At 38.7% G+C, this 26,787-nt stretch overlaps 1 protein-coding gene across 4 annotated transcripts in view; it reads left to right on the top strand.

Annotated features, from left to right (window-relative positions):
* The window catches only part of SLC16A7 (solute carrier family 16 member 7), a 205,370-nt gene that overhangs the window by 58,513 nt on the left and 120,070 nt on the right, over positions 1-26,787 (top strand). For all 4 annotated transcript variants that reach the window (XM_015094773.4, XM_060414099.1, XM_012174639.5 and 1 more), the window contains one exon: positions 265-362. The gene's annotated coding sequence lies outside the window, so the exon portion shown is untranslated. The remainder of the gene's footprint in view (positions 1-264; positions 363-26,787) is intronic.

Genomic DNA, 26,787 nt, shown 5'->3' with positions numbered 1-26,787 from the left:
CATATAAAGGCAGGCATGGTAGTTATAACGAGTTAGTGGTGATGTGAAGTAATTTAACGAGAAAACGTGTCCCTGTCTAAAAAAGGGTTTGAAATAAAGCCTTGGAGATTTAGAAAAGGCAAACAGTAATTTCACCCTGGACAACGGAAAGCTACATGCTATCCAGTCTTTCAGAGATATAATTGGATATTTTTTCATTTTTCTTTTTATCATGCATCTCAATATTTAAGTGATTATGCCATTCTCTGATTTTTTTTTTTTTAGGAGTTAATCTGAAGATGTGATGGTCACCTGGGCATCCTTAGACACAGGAATCTTAGAAACCAAAGGACTTTTGGACTCTGTGCTGATAGAGCTCCCTTGTGAGTACTCTCAATGTATAGTAACATTTTTTCTGAGTCATTCTAAATCATGCTGCCTGTGGAAGTGGTGGATCTTAAGGAACCCACCTGCCAATGCAGGAGATGTAAGAGATGTGGGTACAATCCATGGGTTGGGAAGATCCCCTGGTGGAGGGCATGGCAACTCACTCCAGTATTCTTGTCTGCAGAATCCCAAGGACAGAGGAGCCTAGCAGGCTACAGTGTATGGGGTCGCAAAGAATTGTACATGACTAAAGCTACTTAGGATGCATACTCAGTGTGAATGGGAATATTGGCTTGGCTGGTATTCACATCCCTTTCAAAAATGAAACAGATTTTAAAGTTGACACTTTAAATCTTTAGTCCTTCTGTGACTCTATATTCTGTGTGATTTTAGTGAAGAGATTAAGCTTCAGTTTCTGTGTACATAAAATAGAGCTGAATATAAACCCTTCCTTCACTAAAAGGATATTATAAAGGTAGTAAATGATAAATTTCAATAATAATAACAATAGAATTATGTTTTGTTACTATCACTAATATAAATGTTGGTTTTAATATATATGTGGAGGCTTTAAGTTTTTTATTTTTTCTGATTGTCTTTGTCATTTGCACCCTTTAAAAAATAACTGTATCTTGAACAAAAATGATTGTGTTGGGATTTCTCATTCATGTTTTATTTGTATAAGGCTGTCCATGGGGTTGCACAGAGTCAAACACGACTGAAGTGACTTAGCATGCATGCATGCATGCATTGCAGAAGGAAATGGCAACCCACTCCAGTATTCTTGAATGGGGAATCCCAGGGACAGAGGAGCCTGGTGGGCTGCCGTCTATGGGGTCAGAACACGACTGAAGTGACTTAGCAGCAGCAGTATGAGGTTCTCAAGGCAAGAATACTGAAGTGGTCTACCATTCCCTTCTCCAGTGTATCATGGTTTGTCAGAATACTCCACCATGACCCCTTAGTCTTGGGTGGCCCTACATGGCATGGCTCATAGTTTCAGTGATTTAGACAAGGCTGTACTTCATGGTGATCAGTTTGTTTAATAATCTATGATTGTGGTTTTCATTCTGTAAGAGGGTTATGGAAGCTTCCTGATGGGAGAGACTAACTGGGGGGGAATCTGGGTCTCCCTCTGATGGGCAGGGCCATGCTCAGTAAATCTTGGATCCAATTTTCTGTTGATGGGTGGGGCTGTGTTCCCTCCCTGTTGTTTGCCCTGAGGTAGGGGTAATGACAGTAATAAGTAATAAGTCCTCCTTCAAAAGGACTTATGCCCGCACCGTTGCATTCAGTGCCCCTGACCCTGCAGCAGGGCACTATTGACCCACGCCTCCACTGGGGACTCTTAGACGCTCATCTAGACCCAGACATCCTGGAATGTGAAGTGCAGTGGGCCTTAAGAAGCATCACTGCAAACAAAATTAGTGGAGGTGATGGAATTCCTGTTGAGCTATTTCAAGTCCTAAAAGATGATGCTGTGAAAGTGCTGCACTCAATACCAGCAAATTTGGAAAACTCAGCAGTGGCTACAAGATTGGAAAATGTCAGTTTTCGTTCCAGTCCCAAAGAAAGGCAATGCCAAAGAATGTTCAAACTACTGCACAATTGCACTCATCTCATATGCTAGCAAAGTAATGCTTAAAATTCTCCAAATAAGGCTTCAACAGTATGTGAACTGAGAATGTTCAGATGTTCAAGCTGGATTTAGAAAAGACAGAGGAACCAGAGATCAAATTGCCAACATCTGTTGGATCATAGAAAAAGCAAGAGAGTTCTGGGAAAGCATGTACTTCTGGTTTATTGACTATGCCAAGGCCTTTGACAGTGTGAATCACCAAAAACTGTGGAAAATTCTTAAAGAGAGGGGAATATGAGAAATCTGTATACAGGTCAAGAAGCAACAGTTAGAACTGGACATAGAACAACAGACTGGCTCCAAATGGGGAAAGGAGTATGGTAAGGCTGTATGTTGTCACCCTGCTTATTTAACTTCTATGCAGAGTATATCATGCAAAATGCCAGGCTGGATGAAGCACAAGCTGGAATCAAGATTGCCAGATTGCCGGGAGAAATATCAGTAACCTCAGATATGCAGATGACACCACCCTTATGGCAGAAAGTGAAGAGGAACTAAAGAGCCTCTTGATTAAAGTGAAAGAAGAGAGTGAAAAAGTTGGCTTAAAACTTAACATTGGGATAGGGAGAGGGTGGGATGATTTAGGAGAATGGTATTGAAACATGTATAATATCATATATGAAATGAATCGCCAGTCCAGGTTCGATGCATGATACTGGATGCTTGGGGTTGGTGCACTCAGATGACCCAGAGGGATGGTATGGGGAGGGGAGGTGGGAGGGGGGGTTCAGGATGGGGAACCTGTTTATGTGTGTATACCTGTGTATACTTGTGGTGGATTCATGCTGATGTATGGCAAAACCAATACAATATTGTAAAGTAATTAACCTCCAATTAAAATAAATAAATTTATATTTAAAAAAAAGAAAAAAAAATCAACATTCAGAAAACTAAGCTCATGGCATCCAGTCCCATCACTTGATGGCAAACAGATGGAGAAACAATGGAAATAGTGACAGACTTTATTTTCTTGGGCTCCCAAATTACTGCAGATGGTGACTGCAGCCATGAAATTAAAAGACACTTGCTCCTTGGGAGAAAAGGTATGATCAACCTAGACAGTGCATTAAAAAGCAGAGACATTACTTTGCCGACAAACATCCATCTAGTCAAAGCTATGGTTTTTCCAGTAGTCATGCATGGATATGAGCATTGGACCATAATGAAAGCTGAGTGCCAAAGAATTGATGCTTTTGAACTGTAGTGTTGGAGAAGACTCTTGAGAGTCCCTTGAACTGCAAAGAGATCCAACCAGTCCATCCTAAAGGAAATCAGTCCTGAATGTTCATTGGAAGCACTGATACTGGAGCTGAATCTCCAATACTTTGGCTACCTGATGCGAAGAATTGACTCATTGGAAAAGACCCTGATGCTGGGAAAGATTGAGGGTGGAGGAGAAGGGGACGACAGAGGATGAGATGGTCGCATGGCATCACCAACTTGATGGCCATGAGTTTGAGTACACTTTCAGAGATGGTAATAGACAGCGAAGCCTGGCATGCTGCAGTCCATGGGGTCACAAATAATCAGACATGACTGAGTGACTGAACTGAACTGAACTGTGATGAGTTTACAAAATTGTTTCACCTGTTTATTAGAAACAGTTCCTAGAACAACTGTATGATTATATTCTGCGTTTAATCTAAATTTCATGAACACATCTTTGTATGTCCTGGTGGAGGGCAGAATAAGGGCAAAATGATGGCTCCCCACATCATAATCCCTTCACCCTAGGAATGTTTTGTTACAAGGCAGGAGAGAAGTAAGGCTGCTCTTCAGATGACGTTATGATTATCCCTAATAATCTACAGGTGTCCACTGTACTCACCAGGGGTCTGATGAATGAAAGAGCAGCACAAGAAAGATTCAGCCCAATGTTGGTGGTATGAGGATGTAGGAATGTGGCCACAAGTCAAGAATTCGGGAGACTTTTAGGAACTAGAAAAAGCAAGGAAACAGATTCTTCCCTTGGCCTCCCACTGACACCTTGAGTTTAGCCCAGGGAGATTTCTAACCACCAGAACCATGATAATAAATTTGGGTTATTATAAGCCACTAAGTTTCTGATGGCTTATTACTGCAGCTGTAGAAAACTAACAGAGCCTGACACTGTGAGATTAGGCAATGAAGCTTGAGAGCAGAGTGGTTTATGCCATGGTGACATGAGGTCAGTCACGGTGTTGAGGTAGGTTTAATATGTCATGTGATTCCTTTTGGCTACATGATTTCCTAGGGGAACTGACTTGTCCCTGCCTGTTCCTTTTTAGTTAAAAGCGTAGGCTATGGATCCTGAGTATATGAGTTCAGATCCTGCCTCTGATACTTACTTCAGGCATACTTCATTTTATTTGAGCTTTACTTTATAGAGATCCCCAAATATTGTGTATTATACAAATTGAAGGTTTTGGGGAAACTCCACATGGAGCACCCTTTTTCCAACAGCATTTGCTCACTGTGTGATTCTGTGTCACATATTCGTAATTCTCGCAATATTTCAAACCCTCCACCAGAGAAAACGTTACAACTCACTAAAGGCTCAGATGATGATTTAGCATTTTTTAGCAATAAAGTATTTTTAAATTAAGGTGTGTACATTTTTTAGACATAATGCTGCTATTGCACCCTTAATAGAATATAGTATGGTGTAAGCTTAACTTTTGTGTGCACTGGTTATGTAACTTGCTTTATTTTGATACTTGCTTTATCATGGTGGCTGGAACTGAACTGCAGTATCAACAGGGAATGCCTGTAATTATAAACTTCCAGAGCATGCAGTTTTTCATCTGTGAAACAAAGACAGTAAAAGCATCTTCTTCATAGGGCTGCTGTGAGAACTAACTGTTAATTTGCATTTTAAGTACTTAAAATGGTATTTGGTATATAGTAGAAGAATCCCAGGTTATTGATATTTCTCCCGGCAATCTTGATTCCAGCTTGTGTTTCTTAGAGTCCAGCGTTTCTCATGATGTACGCTGCATATAAATTAAATAAGCAGGGTGACAATATACAGCCTTGACGTACTCCTTTTCCTATTTGGAACCAGTCTGTTGTTCCATGTCCAGTTCTAACTGTTGCTTCCTGACTTGCATACAGATTTCTCAAGAGGCAGGTCAGGTGGTCTGGTATTCCCATCTCTCTCAGAATTTTCCACAGTTTATTGTGATCCACACAGTCAAAGGCTTTGGCATAGTCAATCAAGCAGAAATAGATGTTTTTCTGGAACTCTCTTGCTTTTTCCATTATCCAGTGGATGTTGGCAATTTGATCTCTAGTTCCTTTGCCTTTTCTAAAACCAGCTTGAACATCAGGAAGTTCACAGTTCACATATTGCTGAAGCCTGGCTTCGAGAATTTTGAGCATTACTTTACATAGCATGTGAGATGAGTGCAATTGTGTGGTAGTTTGAGCATTCTTTAGCATTGCCTTTCTTTGGGATTGGAATGAAAACTGACCTTTTCCAGCCCTGTGGGCACTGCTGAGTTTTCCAAATTTGCTGGCATATTGAGTGCAGCACTTTCACAGCATCATCTTTCAGGCTTTGAAATAGCTCAAGTGGAGTTCCATCACCTCCGCTAGCTTTGCTCGTAGTGATGCTTTCTAAGGCCCACTTGACTTCACATTCCAGGATGTCTGGCTCTAAGTGAGCGATCACACCATCGTGATTAACTTGGTCGTGAAGATCTTTTTTGCACAGTTCTTCTGTGTATTCTTGCCACCTCTTCTTAATATCTTCTGCTTCTGTTAGGTCCAGACCATTTCTGTCCTTTATCAAGCCCATCTTTGCATGAAATGTTCCCTTGGTATCTCTAATTTTCTTGAAGAGATCTCTAGTCTTTCCCATTCTGTTCTTTTCCTCTATTTCTTTGCATTGATCGCTGAAAAAGGCTTTTCTTATCTCTTCTTGCTATTCTTTGGAATTCGGCATTCAGATGCTTATGTCTTTCCTTTTCCCCTTTGCTTTTTGCTTCTCTTATTTTCACAGCTGTTTGTAAGGCCTCCTCAGACAGCCATTTTGCTTTTTTTGCATTTCTTTTCTATGGGGATGGTCTTGATCCCTGTCTCCTATACAGTGTCACGAACCTCATTCCCTAGTTCATCAGGCACTCTATCTATCAGATCTAGTCCCTTAAATCTATTTCTCACTTCTACTGTATAATCATAAGGGATTTGATTTAGGTCATACCTGATGGTCTAGCGTTTTTCCCTACTTTCTTCAATTTAAGTCTGATTTTGATAATAAGGAGTTCATGATCTGAGCCACAATCAGTTCTTGGTCTTGTTTTTGTTGACTGTATAGAGCTTCTCCATCTTTGGCTGCAAAGAATATAATCAGTCTGATTTCGGTGTTGACCATCGGGTGATGTCCATGTGTAGAGTCTTCTCTTGTGTTGTTGGAAGAGGGTGTTTGCTATGACCAGTGCATTTTCTTGGCAAAACTCTATTGGTCTTTGCCCTGCTTCATTCCATATTCCAAGGCCAAATTTGCCTGCTACTCCAGGTGTTTCTTGACTTCCTACTTTTGCATTCCAGTCCCCTATAATGAAAAGGACATCTTTTTCGGGTGTTAGTTCTAAAAGGTCTTGTACATCTTCACAGAACCATTCAACTTCAGCTTCTTCAGCGTTACTGGTTGGGGCATAGACTTGGATAACTGTGATATTCAATGGTTTGCCTTGGAGACGAACAGAGATCATTCTGTCATTTTTGAGATTGCATCCAAGTACTGCATTTCAGACTCTTTTGTTGACCATGATGGCTACTCTAAAAAGCCTGTTGATGATAGTGAAAGAGGAGAGTGAAAAAGTTGGCTTAAAGCTCAACATTCAGAAAACAAAGATCATGGTATCCGGTCCCATCACTTCATGGGAAATAGATGGGGAAACAGTGGAAACAGTGTCAGACTATTTTTTGGGGCTCCAAAATCACTGCAGGTGGTGACTGCAAGCCATGAAATTAAAAGATGCTTACTCCTTGGAAGGAAAGTTATGACCAACCTAGATAGTATATTCAAAAGCAGAGACATTACTTTGCTGACTAAGGTCCATCTAGTCAAGGCTATGGTTTTTCCAGTGGTCATGTATGGATGTGAGAGTTGTACTGTGAAGAAGGCTGAACGCCGAAGAATGGATGCTTTTGAACTGTGGTGTTGGAGAAGACTCTTGAGAGTCCCTTGGACTGCAAGGAGATCCAACCAGTCCATTCTGAAGGAGATCAATCCTGGGATTTCTTTGGAAAGAATGATGCTAAAGATGAAGCTCCAGTACTTTGGCCACCTCATGCGAAGAGTTGACTCATTGGAAAAGACTCTGATGCTGGGAGGGATTGTGGGCAGGAGGAGAAGAGGACGACTGAGGATGAGATGGCTGGATGGCATCACTGACTACATGGACGTGAGTCCGAGTGAACTCCGGGGGATGGTGATGGACAGGGAGGCCTGGCGTGCTGTGATTCATGGGGTCACAAAGAGTCAGAGACTGAGTGACTGAACTGAACTGAACTGAACTGCATTTCAGACTCTAGTTGATTATGATGGCTACTCCATTTCTTCTAAGGGATTCTTGCCCACAGTAGTAGATATAATGGTCATCTGAGTTAAATTCACCCATTGCATATCCTATTACAATTTAATTCCTTCAACTTGTTTGTGTTTCTGTTTTAGCCAATATTGTCAGTCTCTTGTTTTGATGTCACTGTTTAAGCACGCATATTTCTTGGTACCAGGAAAAGTATGCAACATCCTATTAAAAAAGTGTCTTAGATTAAAAAAAAAAAAAACTACTTTGCAAGTGAGAAAACCTGGTATGAATTTTCAGAGACATTCTGTGAAGAGGGAAGCCTCTGAACTGGATGGTTAGAAACTGCTACTCTGTCACTTCCACATTCACTGTGTTTGGCAGTGATGTGGTGCGTATTCCAAAGGCCTGGTAGGATGGTATATTTGATCCACTTTTTAGATTTTGCCCACAATAAGTATATTGTAAGGCACAATATATTAATTAATTTTGCCAACATATTTTGCTCAAGTCCCAGTATCAATGAATAACTTATGTCTCTTCAAGTCTTTCCTGGGACAGTGGGGAAGAAACAATGATCCCAAAATATTAAAGCTTCCAGAAGTAGAGTCAGGCAGGGAGGAAGGATCTGTTTACTCTGTCTAGTGCCCTGCATTCAGAGGCCAGGAGCAACATGCCATGATTCCTTATATAGTTTCTTTTAATATTTTATTTTGTTTTATTTATTTGACTGTGCCAGGTCTTAGCTGTGACATGCTAGATCTTTAATTGTAGCATGCTGGATCTAGTTCCCTGACCAGGGATTGAACCCAGGCCCCCACTTTGGGAGCAAGGAGTCTTAGCCACAGGACCACCAGGAAAGTCCTTCTTTTATAGTTTTTAATCACACATTGTTAGAACTATTGGAATAGTTTGTGCTTGTTTTTTGATTCCCTAGGTTTTCTCTAGCAATTGGATACTTGCAAACTGTATCATGGCTCTACTGAATATGTGGTTTAGAAACACACCAAAGATCATGTTGTATGCTTTTAATTCAATGTTATTTCTATTTTCCTTCACATATACTTGGCATCTTTGTGGTGTCCTTTGGTCATTTTTTCCTACTTCTATTTTATACCCTCACTTCTCTAACACTTCACTAATTGGCATCTTATTTGCCTGGATGCAGTTAAAAAGTCACAGAAAGTTGGGAGGGGCTTTCCTCGTGGCACTTAACCATATGGAAGTATATAGATCACTGTGTAGCATCAGAAACTTTTGAACACTGAATGTACAAAGGATACCATTCTTTTCTATCTTTGCTTCAACTTTAATTTGAGACTTGACAGAAGAGTACTTGAAAAAAGAAGAGAAACTATTTGAATTAAAAAAGTTAGCTGGAATGAGTTAGTGGAAGGTTTCAAAAAAACTACATACCAAATTCTTTACCATATCTTCTTTACCTCTGTATGCCTTTTTACGTTGAAATCACATCAAGAGATCAGTAGGGAGGTAAGCTGAGCACACTCAACAATATTTTCCCTATTAAAATTAATCCCACCCTTACTGTGTTCTCCTTTCTCTTACATAGACTGTGACTCCTGGGAGGTTGATGTCAATACTGAGAGAAAATAATTAGACTTTTTGTTTCAGGCTGAATTGACTAGATACATATGCTTTTGGTGGTCTTTCTTTTTTTTTAAATTGGCCTATAGTTGCTTTATAATATTGTATTAGTTTCTGTTGTACAATAAAGTGAGTCAGCTATGTAGACTTGTGCTTAGTTGCTCAGTCTTGTCCAACTCTTTGTGACCCATTGGACTATAGCCCAACAGGCTCCTCTCTCCATGGACTTTTTCAGGCAAGAATACTGGAGTGGTTGCCATTTCCTTTTCCAGGGATCTTCTTGACCCAAGGATCGAACCCAGATCTCCTGTACTGGCAGGTGGATACTTTACCTGCTAAGTCTTAAGGGAAGCCCAATCAGCTATGTATATATATATACATATATCCCCTCCCTCTTGGACCTTCCTCTCTTCGCACCTCACCCACCTAGGTCAACACAGAGCACTGAGCTGAGCTCTCTGTGCTATACAGTATGTTTCCACTAGCTATCTATTTTACACAGTCTCTTTAACCTAGGAAACTTTGAAAATTAATTATTTTGTCTTCCCCATTCAAGTTATATTCAGGAAATAATGAATTGTGGATTCCTGTTAAGAGTAAATCAGTTACCTTCGCTAATGTGTCTATGAAAAATCTGAATAACAATGAATACATTGGTTTCAGATATAGGGTACTATTTCTTAGATCTCAAATTCTGATCATCAGATCCTAACATTGCTTAACAGCTTTATGATGCTATGGCAGATGACCTGAGCAGATAATTTTATGATTGTGGTTTTGTCTATAAAATATGTGAATGTATGTAGAAATGAGTTAAATCACACAAGATTCTGTAGTATATGACAACTCATAATACTTTATATTTTAGGTTTAATAGCTAAGCTTTGTTAACTGTATATGAATCTACTTTCCATCATTAGAGTGACTGTTTGAAAAAAGAAAACCTGTCTTACTTATCTTGACCTTCTTACTGTTCATAACATAATGACTTTTATATGCTAGCTACTTGGTAAATGTTGTTTGAATTGATTAATTAACACAAGGGAAAAATAGATTTGGCTAGTCCATTTGACTCATCTTTTTAATTCTTAAAATTGATGCTAACTAAAGAATGCGGCTTGGATATGTGCTCAAATGGAGTTTCTAATTGAATTTTTCTCCAAAATTTAGACTCCCCTTGTAGGAGCACAACCTGCCCTAGTATATTCATAGTATGGATCAGATTCGGCTTCCCTGGTAATTCAGCAGTAAAGAATTCACCTGCCAGTGCTGGAGACTAGGGTTTGAACCCTGGGTTGGGAAGATCCCCTGGAGAAGGAAATGGAACCCACTCCAGTATTCTTGCTTGGGAAATCTCATAGATAGAGGAGTCTGGCAGGATGCAGTCCATGGGGTTGCAAAGAGTCAGACATGACTTAATGATAAAACAACAACAAATGAACCAGGCCAGAACCCAGCTCCTCTGTAGGAAGGCACATATCTAAAAGAGAGCTCCAGAAATGTCTGTCCTAAGCTTGCTTAGTTTTCTTTTTTCAAATTCAGCAATCATATGTGAAATATACTGAAGTATTATTTTACCAGCATTGTCTCTATAAAGAAACGTGAAGCCAGTAGGTAGGTGAGAAGCCTGAGACTCAGAGAGGTCAGGTACTTTGTTCAAGGTCAGAAGTAGAAGGTAGGTCCGAACCTGAGCTTTCTAACACTAAATCAAATACTTTTTTAAAAAAAAGAATCCTTTAGAATAGGGTGAAGAAGAACAGCAAGGAGTTGTTCTGCACCGTAGTAGGAAATAGCTGGTTCCCCAGCAGGAGGAAGCTGAGTAAGTAGACTGGGGCTCCTCACAGGGCCAGACAAAGGTGAAGACAGTCTGTGTGCTCTCTCTGCTACTAAGGAGGATGTCAAGAGAGTTGAGTCCACACAGGGAAACCAGAGACAAAATAATTGAAGCCATAGGATTTTTATCAAGTCCTAGGACATGGTTATGACTCCTATGCTGCTGCTGCTACTGCTAAATCACTTCAGTCGTGTCCGACTCTGTGTGACCCCATGGACGGCAGCCCACCAGGCTTCCCCGTCCCTGTTATTCTCCTCACAAGAACACTGGAGTGGGTTGCCATTTCCTTCTCCAATGCATGAAAGTGAAAAGTGAAAGTGAAGTCGCTCAGTCATGTCTGACTCTTCGCGACCCCATGGACTGCTGCCCACCAGGCTCCTCCGTCCATGGGATTTTCCAGGCAAGAGTACTGGAGTGGGGTGCCATTGCGTTCTCCGATGACTCCTATAAACCTTGCTTTTGCTGTTATGTCTTTACATTCTTTTTTCAGTGCAGCCAAACTTTACTGGCAGGTGTTAAGAGTTAAAAATCCAGAGGGATGGGAAGGGAGGTGGGGCTTGGCTCTCCTTCCCTCCTTGAGGACTCTGTAACCAGGCTAGTAGAGTGGAATCACTTGACTACAACTACTTTGCACTCAGCACCCTCTAGAAAACAACTCCCAAGCATGAGGGCTCCTCCTGAAATGGGGGAAGGGAGCAGCACTCTGGCAGGGGCATGGACTGTGACCCACCTCAGGCTGCTTGGTTCCTGCCTACCACACCCCTCAACAGCCTGGGATAGGGGTATTAGGGGACTGAGCTAAACCTATCCCTTTCCAAATCTAGGTGTCTGCTTCATACCTCTGCCTCATTACTTTTTTTCCTACCTCTAGTGAGATGTACTAGATGTCATATAATGTTATCTAAGTTTAAGGTGTGCATGCATGCATACTAAGTCACTTCATTCATGTCTGACTCTTTGTGACCCTATGGACCATAGCCTACCAGGCTCCTCTGTCCATGGGATTTCCCAGGCAAGAATACTGGAGTGAGTTGCCATTTCCTTCTCTGGGGGATCTTCCCAACTCAGGGATCACACCTGCATCTCTTATGTCTCTTGCTTTGGCAGGTGGGTTCTTTACCACTGGCGGCACCTGGGTATTTGATAAACACATATATATTATGAAGCTATTGTTACAATAAAGTTAGTTAACATCACCTTACATAATTATCATTTTGTTGGAGTTATGGTGGGAGCATTAACACTGTACTCTTCCTAGCAACTTTCAAGTATACCATATGATATTCTTAACTATAGTCACCATGCTGTACTGTAGATCCTCAGAACTTACTCAGCTTATAACTGAATCTTTGCACTCTCTGACCAACAACTCCCCATTTCCCCCACTCCTCAGCCCCTGGCAACTGCCACTCTCTTCTCTGTTTCTATTAGTTCAGTTCCACATATAAGTGAGATCACACCATATTTGTCTTTCTCTATCTAAATTATTTAACTTTTAGCATAATGGCCTCAAGGTCTATCTATGTTGTCACAAAAGGCAGAATTTTGTCTTTTTATGGCTAAATAATATTCCAGTTTATATATATACATTTTTTTGTGTGTGTGTGTGTGCGCATGTGCACGCATGCACGTTTGCACATGTGTGTGGCACGTTTTCTTTATCCATTTGTTTGTGGTGGGCACTTAGGTTGTTTCTATATCTCAGTTAGTGTGACTGATACTGCAGTGATCTCAGGAGTGCAAATATCTCTTCCAGATATTAGTTAAATCTTCTTTGGTTATATACCCAGAAGTGGAATTGCTGGATCATTACAGCAGTTCTACTCTTAATTTTTTGAGGAACCTCCATACAATTTTCCATAGGGCTGCAGCAGTTTACAGTGCCACCAACAGAGTGCCACCAGGGCTCCCTTTTCTCCACATCCTCACCAGCATTTGTTATCTCTGATCTTTTTGATAATAGCCACTATACTTTTAAAATTTTTATTTTGTGACATCAGCATTTGAAGATTTTATACTTTAAAGTAATTTAAAATGTTTCAAGGTTTTTGTTAATTTTTAATAAAGATGGAAATTCATTTTGAGGTGTAGAAGAATCTCATACTTGGTAAGATGTGACTCGGCCTAGATGTATTGTTACCTTGAGCTCTATTTACTCACATCTCATAGTAATGTCTAATGCCTTTGTAGAATTTTTTTAAAAAATGAGAAATGATGGCTTCTATGTTACTAACAGCAGTGCAAAGTCCATTAAAATTACCATTAATATTAAAGCTCCAATGTTAGTATTATTGATTAATAGTAGATGGAAAGTACAAATGATTGTATTATAACATGCGCTAAGTCACTTCAGTCGTGTCCATCTCTTTGTGACCCTATGGACTGTAGCGTGCTAGGCTCCTATATCCATGGAATTCTCCAGGCAAAAATACTGGAGTGGGTTGCCATGCCCTCCTCCAAGAGATCTTCCAGATGCAGAGATCAAACCCACATCTCTTTAGGTTCCTGCATTGGCAGGTGGCTTCTTTACCACTAGTGCCACCTGGGAAAGCCCATCTTGTGACATATCCCACGGTATACTTGTTTGTGTGTGTCTGTGTGTCCACAGATGGCTGTGGGGTATGAGAGTAGGAAAGCAGCAGGGAGGAGTTACTGATCAGTATGCCATGGTCTGAGCTTCTATTAACTGACCAGTTTAGGCAAAGATACTGAGGTACTGAGGCTTTACTCAAATGGAGAAAGTGGATGCTGGCATAACAACTGGAAAGCTATCAACTTTACTGAAATAAAATTGAGCCTGTGGGAAAGAAGGGAAGGGGATGCATTTGAGTCCTTGTGGGAGTAGAATCTACCAGAACTGGCAATTTGATGTGATTGTAGAGAAGGGGAGACAGAATTGCTGACTCTGGCTTTGAGCTGAGTCTCTGGCAGAGGCTGCTACATTTACTAGAAAGCTATGAAACTGCGTGCATGCTGAGGGTGATGGTGGGGAGCTAAGAGGAGTCAGAAGTTCTGAGCTAGAAGTTCTGAGTCAGTTCTCTCTCTGAATGTGTTTCCTGTATCGGCTGAATACAGGAAGATCTATTAGCTGGACAACAGTCAAAGAAGGAAGTATCTGAAATGTTCCCTATACTCAAATCATGTTTCCAATAGTTCTGCTCTAGTATTATTGAGCTGCTGTCATCAGCAAAAGAGGAAATCTGTTGAAATGGCAGAATACCTCTGTATTTTGGGTTTAGGACCCCTTTGCTCCCATTATATTTTCCTGTGGTATTTTGAAAGTTTGGAAGAATTAGCTTATGCAAGAAAATTTAACTAAGGACTTTTTTTCCTTCTATGCTTATCAAAGTTAAAAAGAGATTTCCTTTTTCATTATAACTCTGAGGGATAATTAACTCAGGGAATAAATTTGGGTTGTTATCTTCTATTATATGCTGATTTCAAACTCTATTATAATTCTAGAATTGTGAAAATAACGAGATCACAATTATGCTTAATGAATGTTAAGAGTATAGCACTCTTTCCAGGAAAAGAATAGGAAAAAACCAACAACCAGATGGAAAAAGCAACCCATTAAAAGATTTCCATTGTGTTTGTGAGGTATTTGATTAGGCTTTTGACTAGTTCACTGCTTTTCCTCACCCAAATATCTGTAACTGAGCTTTCCACTTTGCAGAATTTCTTACATTTTTTATGCAGATTAAAAACTTGCATCTTCCCTATTAGCTCAGTTTTTACTCCTTAGTCATAATGTAGAAAACATCAAAATCTCACAGGGGAAATATGTGAATCCTGCATGGAACTTGGGAATAATGTTATAAACAAATTCGTGGCCAAGAACCCATTGTCATGTTTCAAATGCAGAATTAATAACCTGTTCCAATAGCACACATGTTATTTATCAAGGTTTTCCCCTGAGGCTACTTTCTGTCTTTCACTGTTTTGTCCCTGAATTATTGAAGAATTTTGGAAATTGGAAATTTAAAAAAAAAAAAAAAACTTACTCTACCACATTTTTGGAATTACTCTTGAGTATTTATAACCTTGGCAAAGGTTAGTCACCTTCAGCCACTTTCTCCCCTGGGCTCTTGGTGAACGAGTCTGTTTTGCATTTGGCTTTTCTTTTCTCAAAGGTTTATGTAATAAACATGACTGTCTGTATTACTCAGAAAATAATTTTTTAAGGATTTAATGTTGTTGTAACAATAAGCAGAGTCATACAAAATAAGTACAAAATATATTGTTTATACTTCTGCCAATTCTAATTTTTATAGCTCTTATGTTATAGTTATTCTCTTGATAATATAATATTTATGTATTAAACATATATTTTTGTATTTCTCTTTTTATTTAACTTTAGAACATTTTATAATACTAAGTAAAAATATTAATCACACATGAGACCTTTTCAAATATAGCATTCTTGGTATAATTAATATGGTATGTTTGCTTAATAAAGTTAATAATAATTTATTTGCATAGAATTAGGTCTTGTCATTTGGCATTATATAAAAGTAATTGATAAAGCAAATGACTATTGAAATTTTATTCTTATGCATTTTGAAAAAATATTACTTGAAGTATGTCTATGGAATACATAATGAAGTTATTATTAATTGATTAATAACTTATGTTACATCAGGTAATTTTACCCTAAATAAATGTACTGAACACTTACTACCTACTAAGCACTTTTCTGTGTTGGGACAAAGGTATTTGAAGAGTTCTCAGTAAAGATGTCATATGCTTTTGATTTCTGTAAATACTACATTAATTCCAAAATCCATATTACAATTCATTTAGTGTTTTAAAACTTCAGTGTATGTCTAATATTGTACAAGACAAAATTTCCCAGTGCTTTTATTTTGTTTCATTTTTTAAACTTAAGATTTTAATAGAAGACGGAAAAACACCGAATGTCTTATTTTGTAAAAGCATCTGCATCATTTAGTTAAAAAAATTAGAAGAAATGTCAAGAGATTATTTATGTTACTTTCTGGTTATTGAAACCATTATATATGTACATTTAGAATGCAGCCTATTAACATCTTTGGAGATTGTATTTTACAAGTCGTTGCTTATTGCCTAAGTCTAAATAATGTCATCTTTCGTATGGGAAATCAAATTCTCATCTACTAACCATAGAAAGGCTGATCTGCCATTCAGTGGAGAAAAATGTGGGTCTTGGATCCAAATAACAAGAATAACCAGAATTGGAATCTAGGACCCAATATTTACTAACTATCTGACCTAAGTAACCAAATCTGAACCTCTGTGTCCTCATGCTTTAAACATGGATCATAATAGTCTTATCTTATAGGGTCCAGAGAATGAGGTCATGAATGTCAATTGTTCGGTAAAATAACCTACCTAGAATATGGGAAACACCCCCTAAATGATGGCTCTTCATTTCTATAAAGCTTATTGTAAGTTCGTAAATACAAAGACTCACCATCAGATACCACATTACACTCTTAGGGGAGGACCCTTTGTGACAGAGGGCAGGCATTTACAGAATGGCTGGGCAAGTAAGCTGTATAGTGTGTGATTAGGCAACAAGATGAAACTATCTGCCTCTCAAAGGGTTCAACACATGGCCTTGGCCTCTTTATTATTGTTCATAACTGATTGAGTAGTTAGTATACCAGGTGAAGATTCACTGACATTTTAATTTATATATTAGTTTTGCCGTATGTTCTATTCATGATGTTAAATCACACAATGGTCCATATACTTGAAAACGTGGTTGTAGCAACATCAGAGAAAGAGAATCAGAAGGTTAAATTTAGCAGTTTAAATTGCCAAACTTGGTTACCTTCATTGACCCAGGGTATAATTTAAGCCAAGTTAACTTTACATTGTAAAAAGTATGAACTAATGGTGCATATCAAAGCAAGTCCTTCAAGACGAGACAGTGCTACCTTTCCCCTGATTTGAGAGAAGCAAGAGTGGGAGGGCAGAGTAGAGAGTCTCTTGAGATACGTATGCAAGTTTGCTTCCAGCTGAAAGTTAATGATCAGTTGCCTCGATTCTCATCTCTGAGCCCTGAGAAGTAGCACCCTCGTGTTCTCTTTCTATTCAGGTAACTTTTAAAGTATACAGCTTGTACCCATGTTAAGCTATACTTTAAATAATAGACTTTTTTTATTCCCTTAATATCAACTGCTTTCATGTTCTAAGTTTAATGAAAGAGAGTGAAAAAGTCTGCAATTGTTGCCTAATAGAAAAAGATTTTACTTTTGAGTGGTACTGGGTTAAGGGTAATGAGGTATTATTCTATGCTTGTATTATGTCAAAAGATTTTTAAAATGTTTTTATGAAACTAACTATTGTCATTCTTAAATCTCTTGGCTGAAAGATGTATTAATCACACTTACTTGATACAGTAAGTCAGCCAAGTTGTCATTAGTTAAGAAAATTTTAAACTTTATTTAACATTGGAATTTTGAAGGAACTCTGAATCTTTAAGTAGTAAAATTTCATTTTTACTTGATATTAGATAACAATATTGGAAGTGATCTTATTTTTCTTATTCGAAATCATAATGTTTATAAACATCTATGTATACTTTGCTATAAAACTGTAAAAATGAATTGGGTTTTATTATAGGGCTTAGGTAATTTATTCCCAAAATGTTTGGAACTATATTATGGAAAGATATAAAGTTATTGTGTATGATGCTTCTGTATATTTATATGTAATTAAAGACATTGACTATTAATTTTACAGTTTGAAGGCTGGTTTCTCAAAATAAAAATATCTACTGTATTCATTTACAGTGTAATCATATTCTGTACTGAGCTCTCAACATAAAGAGATACATTTCTTAAGCCACTGGAGCCGTAACTTAGATGAATGTATTTTCTGTTCTTTCTAAAGTGTCTGGCCATTGTTATCTTTATTCAGCAAATATCCAAGGTCAAAAAAACCTTTTGGTTGTATTTAGGCTCACATGATAAAGACAGCAAACATCAAAAGCTAAGTGTAATTGTGGTACTACTTATGCAGTTTTGTATTTATATTTCTCTTGAACTGAAATTAAACGTCAGACAGTGATAAATGATTTTGCTATTGAAATTGGGAATTCATAGAAACCTTGAAGAACCATCACATTTTATATATGAGAAACTGAATCCAGGAAAGGAAAGTAAAAACAGCTATTGAAAGTTTTGGGACTGGTAACAAAAACTCTATTTGCTGGGTGACAAATAGAGTTAATGATTTCTTAGGCAATGTTCATGTTGTTTTTGAAAAGGAAATCATTTTTAGTCTTCAATACATTTCCATTTGGAGGAAGAGCTAAATAAATACTGGCCTTTAAGGTGTAGTTGTGCAGTGATATTTTCCAGATTCACCACAAGTGTGGCTGAAACTTTGTTATCAATTTATTATAACTTATATAATCTGTGTCTGTATATGGATTTGCTTAGTTATGTTTATGTTCTCAAGGTTAGAGAAAATAGTTTTGTAACTTCTCCTTTTGTTACACACTAAAGCCATTCTGACAGGTTCATAATTTGTAAGTTAAATATTCATATCACTGAAGTTTCATTAATTAAGGAAATACTAAATAAGAGGAAAATCAGCATATGCAGATATATATGAGGCACCTTCATTTAAAGTTTGAAACAATTTGCACGCAGTCTAAAGATAAAACAATTTTTTAATTATGATGATCAAAAAACCAAAGTTTGAGCTCTTAGCACATTTTTCAATTCATCTTTTATAATAATAAAATGTTTATATTCAGAACTTGGCTTGCACTTATTAATGTGTAGACAAGAGTCTAATTTACTGTGCCCATTGGATATTTACCTACTTCTCACTTTTCTACTGAGAGTATGCAAACCAAATTACCATAAAAAAGTTTGTCTCTGTTCCTTTAGTTCATTATGAGATCTACTCCAGGAACTGCTGAAAATGTCGCCACCAAGGTCCTTTGACAGTTACCCATAAATATTAACACACAAATATATACAGACATACATGCACACACACATACAGACACGTAAGATCTATCTAGGGAGGAAAATAGAGCATTGATGCTTTCAATTCCATAAAGGATGTAGGTGTTAGAAAACTTTGCTTAAAATCCCTGCAACATAGTTAACTTGCTTTGCCCGTTATGGGCAAATCACATAACTTGTAAGAGCCTCTGTGAAGTAAGCTATAAATGGGGGTTATAGCTTAGGGCTTCTGTAAGGAAGCATAGGGCTTCCATCACTTGTTTAGTTTGAAAATCATGTGAACTTATATAAAAGTAGATTCTAAATCCTTATTGAGCACTTCCTAAGCCTTCGGTTCAAACTAGGTGGCTTGAAATACAGAAATGTATTCTCCCTCAGTTTTGGAAATAAATAAGTCTGAAATAAAGCATTGGCAAGGCTTTCTTGGAATCTTGTGGAAAAGGATCCTTCATTTCCTCTCCTACCTTCTGATAGATGGAGGTGTGACAGCATATCCAATTTATGCATCTGTGTTCCTATGGCGTTCTCCTTGTGTTTGTCTTCATGTGGCCATCTTCTTATAAGGACATGTGTCTTATTGAATTAGAAGTCCATTATGCTTCAGTATGCAGGAGACGCAAGAGACATGGGTTCAATCCCTGGGTCAGGAACATCTGTTAGAGTAGGAAATGGCAACCCACTCCAGTATTCTTGCTTAGAGAATCCCGTGGACAGAGAAGCCTAGTGGTCTGTGGTCCATAGGGTCACAAAGAGTCGAACAAAACTGAAGTATCTTAGCACAGACACACACACACATGCATACATACTTCAGGATGATCTTATCTTAAAAATAACATCTACTCTGGCCCTATTTCCAAATAAGGTCATGTTCTGAAATTTTGACGATTAGGACTTAAACATGTCTTTTTTGAGGGACACTGTTTAATCCATAACAGTTTGCGTTTTGATACTCCTCAAACTCATGTCCTTCCCATGTAAAAAATATGTTCACCCAATCCCAATATCCTCAAGGTCAATCATTGCAGTATCAACTCTAAGTACCAATTTTATCTAAATCAATTTTGGGTGAGGCTTGGCATATAGTCCAGCCAGGGAAAATTTCCTCTCTATCTGTGGACCTCTGAAGCCTGGAAAACAAGTATTCTTGTTTCCAAAATATAACAGTTAGAGAAATAGAGAATAGGCAGTCCACTTTATAAAGGGAAACATTGGAAGGAAAAAAGGACTGCTGGTCCAAACTCTAAAGCGGGTTTTCAACTTAGCTGGTCAAATTCCATTAGGTTTTAAGACTGGAGAACAGTTCTCTGTGGTCTGATGCTCTGTCCTCTAGACCTGCTGGGGTGGCCCCTCCCCTTAAGCCCTGCCTCTTAGAACAGGGGGTGGGGGCCCACCCTCTGGAACTGAACTGGTCCTTAGCTGAGGCATCGCCCTCTGTGGTTCTTCCCTCAGAATCCTTCTTGCTTGACTTTATCCTATCTCTTTCAACAATGTTTCTGCTGTTGTAAAAATTTTTAAAAACATGGTCTGCCTTGTGCAATTCATGGGGTCCAAGCCATCAGACTAGAAGGTTCTCCACAGAGCTTTCCTGGATTCCTGCATCTCAGCCCCTGGCTTCTGAGGAGTTGCTTGATTGGATCCATGAGTCAAACACCTAATCCCTTTAGTAAATGGTTGTTCTGGACAGTTTCCAGAGCACACTATCTGGATAGGCTGAGGATTTTTCCAGTCATAAGTTCTAGTTCCTTCTTGCTTAACAATTTCTGCTTCACCTTTTGTCTAATCCCATTTTACTATCCAAGTCAAGGAGCTGGTTCCCAGGCCTTGCCTCCCAGTTGGTTGGAAGTGACAACTCCAGCTCTGTGTCCAGTTTTATTACTTAAAATTTTTACTTTCCACCCAAAAGAAGAATACGATTCAGTCAAGTTCTCTGCCACAAGGATCATCTTTCCTTTGGTGACCAATAACATATTTTTTTTGTTTCTATCTGAAACCTCAGCAAAGACATCTGTTGATTCATATTTCCAATAATATTATGGTCAAGAAAATCTAAACTTTTACAGTCAAGATCCTCAGAATTATTCTAGCCTCTATCCATTACCCAATTCCAAAAGTGGAAAAAGTGAAAGTTACCCAGTCGTGTCCAACTCTTTGTGACCCCATGGGCTATATCCTGCCAGACTCCTCTGCCCATGGGATTCTCTAGGCAAGAATACTGGAGTGGGTTGCTATTCCCTTCTCCAAGGGATCTTCCCAATCCAGGTATCAAACCCAGGTCTCCTGCATTACAGGCTGAATCTTTACCATCTGAGCCACCAGGGAAGCCCACCCATTCCAAAGCTACTTCCAAATATTTAGGTATTTTTTATAGTAATATTTCATTTCATGGTACCCCCAAATTTTCAGCATTCTCCAGAGAGACAATCCCAAAAGATTCATTTCAAAGACTTGGCTCATACGATCATGGGGCCTGGCAATTCTGAAATCTGTAGGGTAGACTGGCAATCCATGTAAGAATTGATGTTGTAGTCTTGAGTCCAAAGTTCATAGGGCCAACCAGCAAGCTGGAAACAGGCAGGATTTCCATGTTACAATCTTGAGGCAGACTTCTTTCTTCAGGAAATCTCAGTTTTTGCTTGTATGGCCCTCAACGGATCAAATGAGGCCCACCCATATTGTGGGGGGTCATTTTCTTCACTGGAAGTCAATTGATTGTAAATGTTAATTATATCTACAAAATACTCTCACAACAATATCTCAACTAGTTTTTGACCAAACAGCTGGGCACCCTATAGCTTAGCTGAGTTGATATATCAAATTAGCTGTTAGTGGTAGAGTGTAAAGGGGAAAAGATATGGAGAAGCATTTGATTTTTTTAAAGCAAAGTGCCTCTTTCTTCTTGTCACTTTTTTTTTTTTTTTCAGTTAAGAGTTGACTGGAAATTTTCTAGGAAAACTATAATTTACACTTTTTGTCTTTTGCCTCCTTGGTCTTCCTTCCTTCTTTTATGACTTATTCTCAGTGAGATATAGGCTGCTTAGAAGGTCTTGGAGGCTTGACTGTATCCGTGTGTGCTAAGTCACTTCAGTCATATCTGACTCTTTGCAACCCTATAAACCATAGCCCTCCAGGTTCCTCTGTCCATGGGATTCTCCAGGCAAGAATATTGGAGTGGGTTGCCATGCCCTCCTGCAGGGGATCTTCCAAACCAGGGATTGAATCTTCATCTCTTATGTCTCCTGCATTGGCAGGCGCGTTCTTTACCCCAGTGCCACCTGGGAAGCCCCTTGAATCTGTATAGTAGAGACCAAAATCCATGTATAATGCATTTGTCTATCTCCTATCCATTCAGGTAGTTCTGTTAAAATAACTTGAAGATCATAACTGTTCTTTGTAATATAACTTCATTGTCTACATGTGCCTCTATCTCTCTCTCAATTGAAATTGCAATGCACACTGCAGCCTCAGGGCCTTTGCATGTGTTCTCTCTTCCAGGATCTCTTCCGTCATTCAATTTTATATTGTATACTGACACTTAATTTTGATTATTTATTTAAAAGTCACTTTCTCAATGAGGTTAGCCCTATGAGGTGTTCTCTGACGAACAGATTTAAAATTGCAACTTCCTACTCCTACTTTTTCATTACTTCCTTTTGGGTTTCATTTTACTCCATAAAGGTTGTCATCATGAGAAATGCCTTTCATTTTACTTACTGTTTCTTCTTTTCCTTCACCTGTTTTTCTACTGGAAAGTAAAAAACCATGAGAGCAGCAGTTCCCATCTGTTTTGTTTATCACTTATTCACCGTGCCTGTAATAGTGCCAAGCACATGTACATAAAATAGTTCCTCATTGAATAATTAAATTTTGTCTTAGCTCAAGTACCAGTGTTTCGTAGATGCACTTCATAGATGGAGACCCATGCTTTTCTCTTTTATTGCTCCCCTTCTCTCCTTCCCCGTGCCCTGTAATAAAAGCCTTTCTGGGACTTCCCTGGTGTTCCAATGGTGAAGACTTCACCTTCCAATGCAGTGGGTATAGGTTCCATCCCTGGTCAGGGAGCTAAGATCCTGTGTGCCTTGTGGCCAAAAGACCGAAACATAAAACAGAAGCAGTATTATAACAAATTCAATTAAGACTTTAAAAACAGTCCACATTAAAAAAAAAAAAAACTTAAACTTGAGATTTATCATTTCAATTCATGGTTTTATATTATTATTGTCTATAAATGTTTCATATATAATATTTTATGAAGTTTTTATTAGTTATCAGACCTCATATTATTATTTTTTTATTTTTTAAATTTTATTTTTACTTTATTTTACTTTACAATACTGTATTGGTTTTGCCATACATTGACATGAATCCACCACGGGTGTATACGAGCTCCCAATCCTGAATCCCCCTCCCACCTCCCACAGACCTCATATTATTGATGTACTGAATTAGTCCTTTTACTACATGCTTTGTTTATTTGAGGTGGTTCACACGTATAAGTTGAGCTCATCCAGTTTAAATCTGTATAGTCCATTCTGTGAATATACATACTTTGTCATTCTCTTATTGATAGATATTTAAATTCTTTCTGATTTTTAAACTTTTATTTCCGTGCTACTATAAACATTGGTTTACATGTCCTCTTATGCACAAACATGCACATCTAAAAGAGAAATTGATGATTGTAAGATATGTATAGCTTCAACAAGCAGTTTTTTAAGTGTGGACAAGTAACCACTGCTCCACATTGTGTGCTTGTTTGGAAGCTATAGATACCTAAGGATGTAAGCCATGGAGTAGCTTCATTTGATTTTTTTTTTTTTTTTTTTGTAAAGTTCTGCCTGTGTCCCTTTGGCTCCAATGTTAAAAAAAAAAAAAAAAGTCTCAAGTGGTGATAGGCAACAGGTTTATTTTTCTTCCTCCATTAGAAGGGATTAAAGAGGGTACAGAAGACAGCCCAGACCAGCACCTGGCTTGCATCAATGAGTCAGAGTTTTATTTTAATTGCACTGCGTCTTCCTTGCTGTGTGTGGGCTTCTCTACTTGTGTGTGGGCTCTGGAGCATGCAGGCTCAGTAGTTGCTGAGCCTGCATGAACTGACCTGCCCCACAGCATGTGGGATCTTATACCCCAAAGAGGCCTCGAACCTACACCTGCTGCATTGGAAGATGGATTCTTAACCACTGGAAAGTCCCCAAGCCAGGCTCTCATGTCTTCCCCTTTGCATGGAGCCCTTTGAGGCCCTTCTATCATGCAGAAGATGAACTTCTGCTTCAGTGACTGATTCTGTCTCCAGATTCCAGCAGCCTCACTGTTTCACCACACTGTGCTTCTGACAATGAAGATGTTTATTGTCACTGTTGTTACTGTTATTACCCTTTTGGTTAGTTATTTAATTTGGTTTTCTCTTTGAGATTTTATTTTTCATCACCATTATATCCAATGCAAAGTTACAGAAATAACTTGATCTAGGGGCTCACTTTTTACTAAAGTTGTTCAGTTAAGTTCAGTCACTCAGTTGTTTCTGACTCTTTGCGACCCCATGGACTGCAGCACACCAGATTCCCTGTCCATCACCAACTCCAGGAGTTTATTCAAACTCCTGTCCATTGAGTCAATGATGCCATCCAACTATCTAATCCTCTGTCTTCCCCTTCTCCTCCTACCTTCAATCTTTCCCAGCATTAAGGTCTTTTGAAATAAGTCAGTTCTTCGCATCAGGTGGCTGAAGTATTGGAGTTTCAGCTTCAGCATCAGTCTTTCCAATGATTATTCAGGACTGATTTCCTTTAGGATTGACTAGTTGGATCTCCTTGCAGTCCAAGGAACTCTCAAGAGGCTTCTGCAACACCACAGTCTAAAAGCATCAATTCTTTGGCACTCAGCTTTTTTTATAGTCCATAATTGAGACTAAAGGGGCTGGCATGTCCGTATTGTAACAAAATAGATCTGCTTTGTGTTCTAATTGGGATATTTTGTAAGCAAGAAGTTTCCATTTCTATTACTGCTTTCATAAAATAACTTAAAAGGCTCTTATATAATTTAGGAATTTTGAGCAGTGTAATAATCATGTCAGGATGATATCAGACATAATCCTCCCACATGTAATAAACTTAACCTGTTGGATAGAATTTTTAGCATTTTATATCTGAGTGTAGAAGAGCATGTTCAAGCTGGTTTTAGAAAATGCAGAGGAACCAGAGATCAAATTGCCAACATCCGCTGGATCATGGAAAAGCAAGAGAGTTCCAGAAAAACATCTATTTCTGCTTGATTGACTATGCCAAAGCCTTTGACTGTGTGGATCACAATAAACTGTGGAAAATTCTGAAAGAGATGGGAATCCCAGACCACCTAACCTGCCTCTTGAGAAATCTGTCTGCAGGTCAGGAAGCAACAGTCAGGACTGGACATGGAACAACAGACTGGTTCCAAATAGGGGAAGGAGTATGTCAAGGCTGTATATTGTCACCCTGCTTATTTAACTTATATGTAGAGTACATCATGAGAAATGCTGGGCTGAATGAAGCACATGCTAGAATCAAGATTGCCGGGAGAAATATCAATAACCTCAGATATGCAGATGACACCACCCTTATGGCAAAAAGTGAAGAGGAGCTAAAAAGCCTCTTGATGAAAGTGAAAGAGGAGAGTGAAAAAGTTGGCTTAAAGCTCAACATTCAGAAAACGATCATGGCATCCGGTCCCATCACTTCATGGGAAATAGATGGGGAAACAGTGTCAGACTTTATTTTTTGGGCTCCAAAATCACTGCAGATGGTGACTGCAGCCATAAAATTAAAAGATGCTTACTCCTTGGAAGAAAAGTTATGACCAACCTAGATAGTATATTCAAAAGTAGAGACATTACTTTGCCGACTAAGGTCCATCTAGTCAAGGCTATGGTTTTTCCTGTGGTCATGTGTGGATGTGAGAGTTGGACTGTGAAGAAGGCTGAGTGACGAAGAATTGATGCTTTTGAACTGTGGTGTTGGAGAAGACTCTTGAGAGTCCTTTGGACTGCAAGGAGATCCAACCAGTCCATTCTGAAGGAGATCAACCCTGGGATTTCTTTGGAAAGAATGATGCTAAAGCTGAAGCTCCAGTACTTTGGCCACCTCATGAGAAGAGTTGACTCATTGGAAAAGACTCTGATGCTGGGAGGGATTGTGGGCAGGAGGAGAAGGGGACGACTGAGGATGAGATGGCTGGATGGCATCACTGATTCAATGGACATGAGTCTGAGTGAACTCCGGGAGATGGTGATAGACAGGGAGGCCTGGCGTGCTGCGATTCATGGGGTCGCAAAGAGTGGGACACGACTGAGCGACTGAACTGAACTGTAGAAGAGCAACAACCAAAAATAATGAGTTAGTTTGGGCATAATTAATATTGAGCTTTTCTTTCTGAGAGCAGTTGGTAAATAGATTCACTTTTTGTTGAGACTAATTCTGGAATATACCAGTAGGACCATGTCATTAACTTAGAATAAATGCTGAAAGTGAGACTTGTGATGTAGAACAAAATTAAATCTAACTCAGTAAAGAGATAGCTTGTGTTACTTTTAAACTAGACTAGTTGCCAGTGAATATGTGTATTTTTGGTCTGCTAGTGTCCTTATTAAATTTTTTTAGCAATAAAACATTTCATACTAATGCTTAATAAATACATTTTTTTCTCTTCAATGTAGGCTAAAATCATAGAAATGAATAGCTGTTTCATATAATTTAGGAGGATATTGGTAGCAATGAAGAAAATATCACAATATCCATTTCTCCCCCATAACACCGAAGTTAATGTTGAAAACACTTTGTAAAGATGAATATTTCATTTAGTGTATCAGTTCTTCAAATGACTTCAGTGTCTGTT

Source organism: Ovis aries, chromosome 3 (genome assembly GCF_016772045.2).
Source record: "Ovis aries strain OAR_USU_Benz2616 breed Rambouillet chromosome 3, ARS-UI_Ramb_v3.0, whole genome shotgun sequence".
Lineage (NCBI taxonomy): Eukaryota > Metazoa > Chordata > Mammalia > Artiodactyla > Bovidae > Ovis > Ovis aries.
This window is presented reverse-complemented; position numbering and strand designations above follow the sequence as displayed.